This window comes from Macrosteles quadrilineatus, unplaced genomic scaffold (assembly GCF_028750875.1).
Source record: "Macrosteles quadrilineatus isolate MER2022 unplaced genomic scaffold, UCM_ALF_1.0 Scaffold_9__3_contigs__length_116548681, whole genome shotgun sequence".
NCBI lineage: Eukaryota > Metazoa > Arthropoda > Insecta > Hemiptera > Cicadellidae > Macrosteles > Macrosteles quadrilineatus.
In genome coordinates this window covers 27,321,407-27,334,155 of record NW_026542602.1, presented here as the reverse complement: position 1 = coordinate 27,334,155, position 12,749 = coordinate 27,321,407, and positions in this window count along the sequence as shown.

Sequence of the window (12,749 nt, the reverse complement as noted above, 5' to 3'; positions counted from 1 at the left end):
CTACAGCCCACGCACGCTACGAACTCAACGCTCAACTCCTAGAAGGCGCGACGACCGCTAGACTACAGCCCACGCACGCTACGAACTCAACGCTCAACTCCTAGAAGGTGCGACGACCGCTAGACTACAGCCCACGCACGCTACGAACTCGTTATTTAAATTGGTATAGTTATTCAACGCATTTCTTTATTTGTCTATTAAGATACAGGTGGCGTTGATTTTGTTACTTATTAAATGTTTAAAAACCATGGGATGTACCATCTTGCTTTAGTTTACGCGGAGAAATGTAATTTGTGTTCTTTACCGATTCAGCTATATCATGTAATAAAATTGCCAATGCCTATATCAATCAAATTCAATTAAAAATAAATATTTAATTACAAATTAGCTGAGTTTTTTCTTACCCCTTAGACCACGGACCGTTCCAATAGGTAATGGGAAAAACCTGAATCTTTTAAGATAAGTACGAAATAATTTAGCTTTAAGATTCAGGTTATTTCAAATATTAGTTAGGTTTACAATGCACAACATTTTTTTAAATTTAAATTTTGAAAGAACAAGTACTGTACAGTATTTAGGTTTTTACTTCAAAATTGTGGGGTTTAATATGTACTATGTGAGACATAGACAGATGCCCTTCGAAACAAAACACTTAGAAGAATTATGGCAAACTTGGTTCTCACTCCCTTTTTGTCGACACAAAATGCATAAGTGGCTTTTGTCACACGCATAGGGTAAATCAAAGAATCGGAAAGCCGATAATCTTAAATCAAACCCTAGATACCAGCATGTGGATAGCGGCATATGGATACCAGCATACGGATAGCGGCATGTGGATACCAGCATATGGATACCAGCATATGCATACTTGCTGATATACATATATAATATACTGATTATATATTATTGATAACTCTAATGAAAATTTGATGTACGAAGAGAAGTATGTTCTTTAGAATGTTTGGAGTGGCCCTACCCATAATTTTCGCGGTGTATTAATTCTGTTGTACTGCTACTTTTATGCTTATATAGTATTAATTCAAATTAAAATTATTCTCCCTCGTGGTGTCGTTCCATTTCTATAGGTGCCGGGCCAAGGCCATGTCATACTGTGGTCGGTTAACTCTTGCCGTTTGAATTGCAGAATCACTATAACCTTGTCGAGCTTTAACTGTTACCAAACATTTTTACACTCATACATAATTATTTTATAGAATAATAATTATAATTATAGTTATACAATGGGTGAAAATAAAATTTACTTTATTGCCATGATGAAGTCAACTTTATGGTATAATGACTTTTAAACAAACTTTTCAGGGAAGCTTTTATTTATCCTCATTAACCACAAGATAATAAGCTACCTATAGTAAACCAGTATTTATTCACAAACAATTATATGTTTGCTGACTTTTCATGTTAAACTTTTGGAGTGATTCGAATTATTTATTGAAAATAACAACAACAAATAAGCAAACAATGGCGAACAACAAACTGTTTTTTACACAAAATATATGGTGTACAAAGGGATACATATCCTGGCACATAGATAATGTTATTCTGAGTTTGTTTAAATACCGGAATTACAATAAGTTGTTTTACATTTGAGATTTTTAGGGACTTGTGTCCCTACAAGCCACTAGTATATTTGAAATTCGTAAGAGAAATTATGATCGTTGATTCATCAAATAAAATAAAATCAAATAATCTTTATTCATTATTGGTATTTACATGAATACATTCAATACAGTCAAATGTTATAACTATGTCTTTATTAAAATATTATAGTTACAAATAAAACTGTTTTATGTTGTCTTTATTGTTGTTTTATTAGTTTTATTGTGTTTCTTGAGACAATTTAACCAACTTGAACTTGAATTTGAATTTAGAGAGTTATTCATTATGATGGTATGCGTACGCTGGTATCCATATGCCGCTATCCGTATGCTGGTATCCATATGCCGCTATCCGTATGCTGGTATCCATATGCCGCTATCCATATGCTGGTATCCATATGCAGCTATCCATATGCTGGTATCCTCAAGCTCCTCTTATCCTCTGGGAGCTTATACTGGTGTTATGGGAGTTGGGAAAGTATCATTCCCCGCAGTATAAACAGTATGGCCCATGTCGTCCAGTGGAATGGGGCGCACAATGCGCCGAATCCAAGATCCAAAAGATATAGGATTACTCCGAGCATTTTTAACTTGAATTTAATTTAACTTTAAATTTTAAATGTGTGTTTAATTGTTGTGAGCTTATGCTGGTGTTAAGGGTGTGTAAATATCAGGTGGTGCATTATATATGGTGTTGCGTATTTTGTCCAATTGTTTGGGACATATAATGCGCCAAAGTCAAGATCCAAAAGATATAGGATTACTCCGATCATTTTTAACTTGAATTTAATTTTAATGACTAATTTCATATATGACCATTGTTTATTCTTTATATTTCTGCTGTATGATTTATTTGTGAAGATTAATCATCCAATGTTTTAATATTGTAAAATGAAGAGTAAATAAATAGTGATTGAAATGTTGTACTGAAATTGACTATTCTTATTTTGACTTTGATAATTGACAATTTAATTATTGAAATGTGTGTTTAATTGTTGTGTGTGTAAGTTATATTGAATTGCTTTTAATTACCACGGTAACCCGTGTGACGTCCATAGTAACAGTTAAGGTTTACAAATAAGATTTGTTTATAATAAGACATATACAGCTTAGAAGAATTACAATAGACATGCTGAGCATAGCCGTTGTCGATAGTTTTAAGTTTTAAGAAATATTAACGCAATATTAAGTAAATTAGAAAAAAGTCGGCTATAGACTAACCATCAATATAATTTTCACAACCTAAATGATTTTATGTTATTTTTATATTTTAAACTAATTCTTAAAAATTAAATTATTCCAGTTGTGATGTATGGTAGGGCTGTATTTGGGAAAGAAACATGTATTTCTTCATTTTAGGAATTAAATATTCTCGTGTGTAAGATGACTGATTACATATCTATCTTGCTATCAACCAATATGTTTAAAATATTAATGTTTCAAATGAAACACATACACTTATTGGAATATTATATTCTAATAAGGGGCTGTATTCTACTGTATATCCACGGATGCTAGGTTCAAATCCCACTGGTGGCACTAATTTTTGTCCAATATTTTCCATTATCAGCATGTTTGGTTGGTTTGGTTATGTTATGACAGTTTCATATCCCAGTTTCATATCCAGTTTCAGTTCCCAAATCCTGTTTTATCCATGCCTATACTAATAGCGTTAACATATGTTTTTGCAGTTCCTTTTATTTCCACAGTTTAAACTTTTTATGGTATGGATATAGTTTCTTTAACATTTTAAAAGACAATTGATGAGGCACAATATTTTAAGTTTATAACAGCTGATGTTGGTGTTGCCTATGATTTATTGTGTGTAAAGATGGAAGGATTTGTAATTTAATTCAAAGAATATTGACATAAAAATTGTTTATTTACATTTATTAATTGGTAGTTTTGCAACTTCAAGATTGAAATTAAAAAAGTAAAAAAAGAAAAAGATATAATCTAGACAAGATTTAAAATTAAACAACACCAAAATTGTGGTATCCGCTACTTACCAGATCAAAACGCCTTAAATGCTCCTATAAAGTCCATAGAATTAATTTTGTATCGAAAAGTGTTAGCGTATGTGTAAATATTTTATCAACAGATGTAAAGATGAAAATGTTTCTATTTCGTCTCCTCTTCCCGTTGCAAAACACGAGTACAATAGGTAGTTTTAAATAGTTTTGATTATGTTTTTTTGTACTAATGTACGAGTATATATTTTTGATTTAAAAGTGTCCATATATGGGGGATTCCATGTATGGTCATATCTGGTTATATTTGGTTCAAAATCAAATATAGCCAGAAAAAAATATACGGCTATATAAAATTGTTCATAAGGGATATGCCGAAGCTTGATGGGAAATCTGTGTGTGCATCCCTTCAATTTGAGACCTCAATCATGAAAGTCGGTAGGGTAGCACAGAGCCAAACGAACTCAAAAAATAAAAACAAATGTTTTTAAATATATAAGATCTATTAACACTTAATACAATGCATTTCAGATGTGAAGTTAAGGAATAACATACGTAAAGTTGATCGGTAGTTTTATAATCATAATTCTAGGGATAGCATGTCTATGGAAATTACCTAATGTAAGTTAAGTTAATATTTTAACAATTTCTAATTGTTGGTTGCCTTGAAGAGGAGAGACTTTTATATGCATACTGCTTCAATTTCTGTAAATAGTTTATATTTTCCCAGCAACATTATTATATGTAACAACATTTAAATTCCTTTGTTAGGCTAAAGTAAAGACGAAATATAGTCATACTTTGTTAACGTTTCAGATTTCAATTAGTTATATCAATGTTTGCTAGTACGGGTGTACCTGTACAAATACCGAGCATATTTTATTTGTTATTAACATTAGGATTCTGAATTATTTCGGCAATAATACAGAATAGTACGTAATAATAAGTATCATCACTAGCGTTAACATCCACATGACAGATATAATAGGCCATTAAAGAGTAATATATTACAGCTTAAAGGAAAAGGACAAGAATTCAAGGTTACAAACCCAGTTTAGAAAATACGAACTTGATAACTTTATTTGCACTACTTAACAGATTTAATGTAATAAATTTGAAAAAAATTAACAAATTACCGCATATGAAAATATATATTTCATCAACAAAAGTTCCAAACGTACTATCTTTATAAACGAAAAACAACGATTGAAATACGACTATTTAATGCATTTTCCACTCTTATAATAATCATAACAATAATAATTAACATAGCCTACTTCTCAATATACTTTTCATCACCCACATTGCTCTTACTCCGAATTATTTGTTGGATACGACATTATGGTACCGATACGATCGTAGGTACGACTTCGGCAACACTGACGAACAATCTTCGTGCTTGGCTCTCATTGGCCGGCGCACTAGGCTTCTAATTTGGAGTTTGCGAGTTCCGCCGAGGGACCGAGTTAGCGAAATCTGTCCTAGTACGGAAGTTGCTTACTCGGCTCTAGAGCGAGTTCCGGAGTTAGCCAATTCCGAAACCGAACAAGTTAGCGAGTTCCGCTCATCGACCAAATTTTAAGATAGGGCATTTAACATGGGGTTAGGGAGTTCCAGAGTTTGCCAATTCCGTGTACCCATTCCAGTAAGTTAACCTATAATAAGCACGTAGATATGGTTTCTTTTATGTATTCATTAATAAACTATACAACAGTTTCTTTCTCAAAAATTAACCTTATGTAAACTTATATAACATACGGTTCAAAGCTTCGATTATTATGTTGTCTTCTCAGAAACAATCAATGTTGAGAGAACTGGATAATTACCTCAAGAGATCATACTTTCATGCTAGAGGCTTACTCAGTACTGGACTTTATCTCATAATATATTAGGTCTAGGAACTTGATCCGATCAGTTTAGAGCCTACTTGATCAGTATAAGCTAGATTCACCAAACTATATTTGTTATAATCTACATATGAAATGAGTAGAGAAAAAAGGTTATCACATACGAAATTATAGTTTTATCATTGAAGGTTGTAACTTCGTTGATTCGTGCGAAGTCCACAAAACCGAAGCCTATTTGTTATGAAAAGAACAACAAGAAACTAAGTTAACAAAACCTTACAGAGCCAACTTTGTAAGTAAACTTGCCGTCTATTCGTGGACAATAATAATTATTGTTGCTTGGCTTAACTTGGGCTTTTAAATAATCCGGCGGTTTCGCCGTACGGTAGCATTTTCCAGTCGGACCGGCTGTTTCACCGCACCGGAGCAGTATCCCCATGCCTTCCTGTGGATTTCAACTTTCACTAGCTCCGCTGGATCCGGCGGCCAGCGAATTTGCCGGCAACCCGTGGGGACACGTGGAAAAGTAAGTTGGGGCGTTTTTATAACTTTGTTGTTAAATTGCGTTTTACTTGTATACTTGTTTTCTGATTTACCTTCTTAAATTCTAAGTATTTTGAATAATTTATTTTGGAATAGTTTCCTTTGACAAAAATGCCACTATTTACAGTCAAGCATGAGTGGATCTAAGGGGGTGAGTCTGTGGTGACCACACCCCTACTTTTTGGGATAATATATGTAAAATAAAAATAAAAATAAGAAGTAAACTTGGCAAGGATTATATGAACTTTACGTAATGCCTCTAAATTGTCCCAAAGAATGTTCACATTCCACCGTTACCTCCAGCTCTCGGTTGTATATTAGAAAAGTATATGTATCCATTTACATCATACATCTGTCAGAATACCTACAATGCAATGACTTTTAATATCTGAAATTATAAGGGCTGTACAAATACGGCAAATAAAAAATCCTATTTACAAATAATATTCTTAACATGGAAAATGGCGTGATTCTTAGTAGAGTTAGTTAAATATTCCTAGGTCCATGTAAGTAGAGTGCTGATATACTCATGCATTTACAGCAAATTAGATAATATGCAGATCTTGCTTTAGTGGTAGATTTATGGCTGATCCCAAAGTACCAATATGTGCAAGTACAGAAAAGGTATGATGAATTCATTTCCAAGTTCGTGATCAGTAAAGTAGTTTGTGATATTTTCAAAGTGCTTAGTCTAAGACTCGCATATTTGTTATATAACTTGTGAATACAAACATGTAGCTTGTTCCTCTAATAGTTTTTAAGTTTTGACACTACCTTGATGTAAGTTATAGTTTTGACAGATATAAACGAGGTGTCAAAGCAACAAAAGGAAACTGTTATCGTTAAATCAATAGAACGGCCAATCAGTAATTTGCTATCGTCTCCCAATCTCGATTCCCATATTATATACAAGTCTTGCTCATAAGTAGTTTTTAACACATTTTGTTTTTTACAATTATTAATTCAACCCTAATATTAAATAATACATATACTTGAAAGGCATTCGCTATATTGTCTAAATCCATGAACTTGTTACAACGCATATTAGTACAACGTTAGTAAATACTGTTTGTGTAAAAAACAATTATTATATTGGTGACATCTATTTATGTCAGTTTAAAGGCAATGAATATATCATTTTTGCCCTTCCTTAAAGCACAGTGCTGCTTTACATAATAAAAACTGGCAAGATAGAATAAAGGAAACCTTCAAAGTAAAACACAATATAAAATAGCTTTACGTGGTAAATAATTGGTAAACATGTATACAACTAGATATAGCTAACAATTTATTTCTATGACGTCATATAACATGTTATGTGGTAAATTAATTTTAATCGTACAAATATGCCTTTTTAATTTATTGTATACATTGTGACATTTTATATGACTTTCCATTTCAAATAGAATGATAAACAAGCTACCTAAATAAACATGTTCTTTAGACTTACAGTGAAAGTTCCTCTGGAGATGTCAGGTAAGGTTATATCATGTGTTGGGAGAGGCTCATGTCAAACTTAACATTAAATGTGATTCTAAAGGTCGTGTATTTTATTTTGCTCATTTTTAGGGACGAAGAACGTTTTGAGTTATTTGTAGCATAGCTTAGTTATCATATAGTTCTGGTTGAACATAATTCAAATATTGCTGGGTAGCTGAGTGGTTATAGTACTTGCCTGATGCATATGGATCAAAATCTTACCGGGTCAATCTTGAGAAAAGATGGAAGTGTTTGACGTTCGAAACTGGGTCTAGTGTTCATTGGTCACTAAGGATTGATAAACTATGTAGGTTAAAAGACAGCTGGTCTTAGATAAAGATACGCCAATCATATCGTACCATTTTAACGCTCACCATTGCATTCCATTTTTATTCAGTTGTATACTCAAACATTTTGTAAAACGTAAAACAAAAATACGGGATTGAATAATTAAATCTAAAAAAATTATAAAAACGCATTCTTGAGCCAAACCATTGACTATATAACACTAGGGTAGTGTTATATAGTCAATGGCCAAACTATTTCTGCATAAAATTGGATACATTCATCGTACAAAAAATGTATATACTACAACTACATACAAACTATTTGATCAATACTAGTGGCACGTAAGGACATAAGTCTTCATAAAACTCAAATGTAAAACCATTAATTGTTATATTTAAACAAACTAAGAATCAAAAAATGATCTTTCAAGCAGCAGCTATGAAAATTTTAAGTTGATCATTTTTAAATCTCTTTAGTTTATCTAAATTATTTGTTGATTAGGAAACACACTTTACGCAAATATAGTAATACATTTGTGGCATATGCCTGGGGTTTGTAAACATAGCAGGTGTTTTCAATCCCAATGCATTTTAAATGGAAGATATTTTTCATTATTTTCATTTTCTGTAAGACTTTGACGTAATATGATATCCATCCCGACCCGCTGGGACCAAGACCTTTAATTTATATTCTAATTTTAAACCCTTCAATTTACATTTCCTATGGTTGTAACATCTACAAGTTTGTTCTGTAAAAGAGTATTGCTAACTAAAGGACAATAATAATTAGTTTTCTCTTATGGTGCACCAAATTAATTAAGGTAGTCGGAGAATCTGGGGAGAAATGTAAAATCAAAACAAATTTTACGAAATAAACCACAGGTTTTGCTTATGTGGAGTCTTTATAAATCCACGACTTAAGTAATAAACAGTAGTTATTTGGTGTTTTGGACCAATAACTTTTAAACATTTTAAATATTCTATTGCTTTTTCAAGCTTGGTTGAGTATACAAGTATACTACGAGTTCCTAGAATCTCATCATAAGCTGTGTACTATTATTTTGTACTGTGGTGTAATGACCAAAATTGTTTTCCAAGCAACGTTAAATGATTATAAGTAGATCAATGCATTGAGTTTGATTTATTGTTAAAAATGTTAAGTAAATACCTAAGTTGAGATAATTGTTTGGCTACCATTCAAACACGTTTGAGGAAATTCAAAGCTACAATTTAACATTAATTGAATGCAAACCTTCAAAATGTATAATAGTCACCATAACAGAAAACAACATTGAAAGGTTAATTTTAACTATTCTGCCGAAAAAATCTAATATTTAACAAATCTCCTCGAGTGTATTGTTTGTATAACAGGAAACTATCCACATACAGTTATTCAACAGTATTTCTGAAACTTCCGTCGTTTGCAGAGTTTTCATATCACGTTGCGATATTGAATTCTACAGTAGGGAGCCAATTTCATTATTCTTAATATTTGTTATTGTTATTTTTTAATTATGCTTAGCGCATGAATGTTTTTAAGTGACTTCAGGCTAGAATTTGAGCTTGCCGCATTATCGTTTGTAAAACTAATTTGTCATTGGTTTGATTTAAACCTTGGACCTCGAGGGCCGACATCCCGCGCTCCAACACTAGAATACCTAGCTCCTTCCTATTAGACCGTTTCGTATCCGAGTCAAGGTTTAAGCCAAGCTTTTATGTAATGCGATTGACTTTTTGTTCTGTTTAATTTCAAAATAACTACTCCATAAGTATTGATGTGACATTACACCATTATCACCAAATTGTAAAATTAATATAAGTCTGAAATAGATTAACCAAACAATACAAATAAACAAAATATTCAGGTTGTTTATATTGGTTCGTATGGTTCGTTTCTGTTATTTACCTACTGAATGTTTTAGTTTTCATGTCATCAATTTTGGAAAATACTACGCTTTATGAAATTGTTCTACCTAAAAATAATCTTTATGGAATTATAAAAAATAACAATGTATATTTAGTCACTTTTATCTTTCCTCGTAAAACTTCATGAGAAGAAAATCAGAAAAAATACTAAAGAAATAAATAAAAAAAAGAAATACATTGTTTGAAGATATTTTAAATTAAGTTTATCAAGTTGTCTCTGTTTTAACGTTCCCTACACAATTATGTAACATAGTAGAACTAATGATGCACCGTAACATTAGTTTCGAGCTTTCAAAGACAACTCTGTCCACAAAACGTCCAATATACCAAATCGTATGGTCTCGTGGAGTATATTAACAAAAACCAATTTATATTAGGGCTTTCTAAAAACATCATAGGATGCTCTCCAATTATGTTTTTGGAATAGCATTACTTTGTTGTGCACAAAATAAAAAGTGTCAAACTACGGTAGTTCCATACTGCATCCCGCTACCTGGCGTGGGTCCGCGAGCTGTCTACATTTGCATACATATTGACGATAAAATCTCGATTTATCCTTTGGCAAACTTTGTCATTTCACGTTTGTAGATGAACTTTGCTACTAAGTAAATTGCAGTTTCATTAATATTTGCAGGTATGTTAACAACTATGCCCCACAATGCGTTGTCGGACATTATTTGTCAATGATTTACAATGTTTTACTTACAATATAACCAGAAAAAATACAATAGGTATACATCATCCAATGGTAATTTACAACAACAAAAACGACAGGACACGTTATTGCTATCTTTTGATCATTTTAAGTCCACGTAAGACCGTTTCAGACCAAATGTGCTGTTATTGCTCTGTAAGGAGCAATTGAAGAGACATATTGGGTCTTGTGACGTTTTATTACAATGATATACAGTAGTAGGGTTTCAAAGCTAGGCATGTAACCACTTGATATAATATATATCCTACTTTACAGTGCAACGAATCTTTTGCGTCCATGCGACTGCACTTTTCACTGTATTTATTCTATTTAATACGATTTCCTTTTGTTTTAAGTTCAAAAGCAATAAAAATTATGAATGTTAGGATGCAAAAGTGGTGACAAGATCTAGTAAAAGAATATATTCAAAGTACTACCTTTTGTTTGCAGTGTAAATGTCCATTTAATAGTGAGTTCCCACTGTTTATACACAATTATTTCGTTTTACTATACGTGTTATTAATTAATTACGTGAACATTTTTAGATTAATATATATATAAATCTTATAGTGGATAATATTTAAAGCAGTGTATTTTTTCCACATATGTGAATGTAAAGTTAAGCATTTTCGGTATCCAAACAAAGTATCAATGCCTATGAAAATAATAAGTTATACTTTAACACATTGCATAAAGATTATAATACAAAGAAAATTTTCCAGCTTTGTAGAGTTGTCACTTTGAGTAAAATCTCCTTGCCTGTCTTGTCTTGCTGAATTTTTTGTTACAGGAAACCATTAGTCATTCTTAGCTCAATCAACTAAAGTTCAAATTAATAAATCTCAAAAAATCGATTACATAACAACAGAACGGTAGAGAGGAAACAGTCGAAGGGAGAAAATGTATACCACCTGTTTGTTTGTGTTACGACGGCAAGTTGTCCCTATTTGTTGGACAGTTTGTCACACTAGATCAGCTTTTCTGATCCTGACATCTGATTCTCTAATATACAAGCTAGACATAAGAAAAAATCGGTTTAAGCTTAACAATTAATAAAAAACTGGCAATCTTACGTGAAATTCATGTCCTTACATTAGATACTTCGGATCGTAATTTTATAGCATTTACTAGCTGACCCGGAGAACTTCGTATCGCCTAAGTTATAGGTTTCCCCTAAGACAGACCGATGGAAAGAAAGTACCGTTACGTTTAATTTTCAAGATGATCTCGTTCGCATCGCTCAATCACGTCCTGGTTGAAGTTAGTTCGCTACGCTCACTCACCTTTGGGTTGGAGCTCGTTCGCTACGCTCACTCACCTTTAGGTTGGAGCTCGTTCGCTGCGCTCCCTTGCCTTCAGGTTAGCTCGTTCGCTACGCTAACTCGCCTCCAGGTTGAAGTTCGTTCGCTACGCTCACTCACCTTTGGGTTGGAGCTCGTTCGCTACGCTCACTCACCTTTAGGTTGGAGCTCGTTCGCTGCGCTCCCTTGCCTTCAGGTTAGCTCGTTCGCTACGCTAACTCGCCTCCAGGTTGAAGTTCGTTCGCTACGCTCACTCACCTTTTGGTTGCAAATTAGCTGTTGTCATAAATGTAAAAGAAATAATAGTGCTGCACCCTGTTGGCAATCCTTGTAACTTTAAAGCTATTGAACATCATAGAACAGAACCAACTTGTTTAATTGAAACAGCTGTTAAGATTCATTAATTCCATTCCTCATAAGGTTAACATGGGAAACCCCAGAGCCACTGGGGCGGAGCCCTTTTAAGAATTTCGAAACGGGAAATAGTTTACGTCCGATTCGCATACCTACAGAATTTACACACCAAATTTCATAACGATCGGTGAAGTCGTTCCGGAGGAGTTTGCAGACAAACACTGTGACACGAGAATTTTATATATTAAGATTAATGTATTAATTTTTCCCTTGGTAAACGTAAAAGATCACAGAAACGTAAGAAAAGATATTTCCACAACTATATACAACTTGTATGATAAAGATTTAAGATTTGGAAAACGCATTCGCAAAACTTTTAAATCAAATGGGTATCTGAGATTTAAAGTTTTTAATAATAATTCATATTATTAATAATAATATACAGGGTGAGTTTTAATTGTCCCCCCCCAAACTTTTTTCTACATTTTTTAAAATATCAATCTCAGACCAAATCCAAACATTGTTGGGTAGTAAGTACTTCATTTTGACAAGGTGGTCATTTCCGGCCGCCATCTTGGATCCGCCATATTGGATGCAACATTTTTTTTCAAATGTAAAGGAGGGGTTGTGACCCATTATTTCGAACTAGATTTTACCCTAATTACAATGCCGCAAACCGTTTTTAAAAATCTTGATTCATTCTAAAGTTATGAGGGATTTTTAAAACTTTAT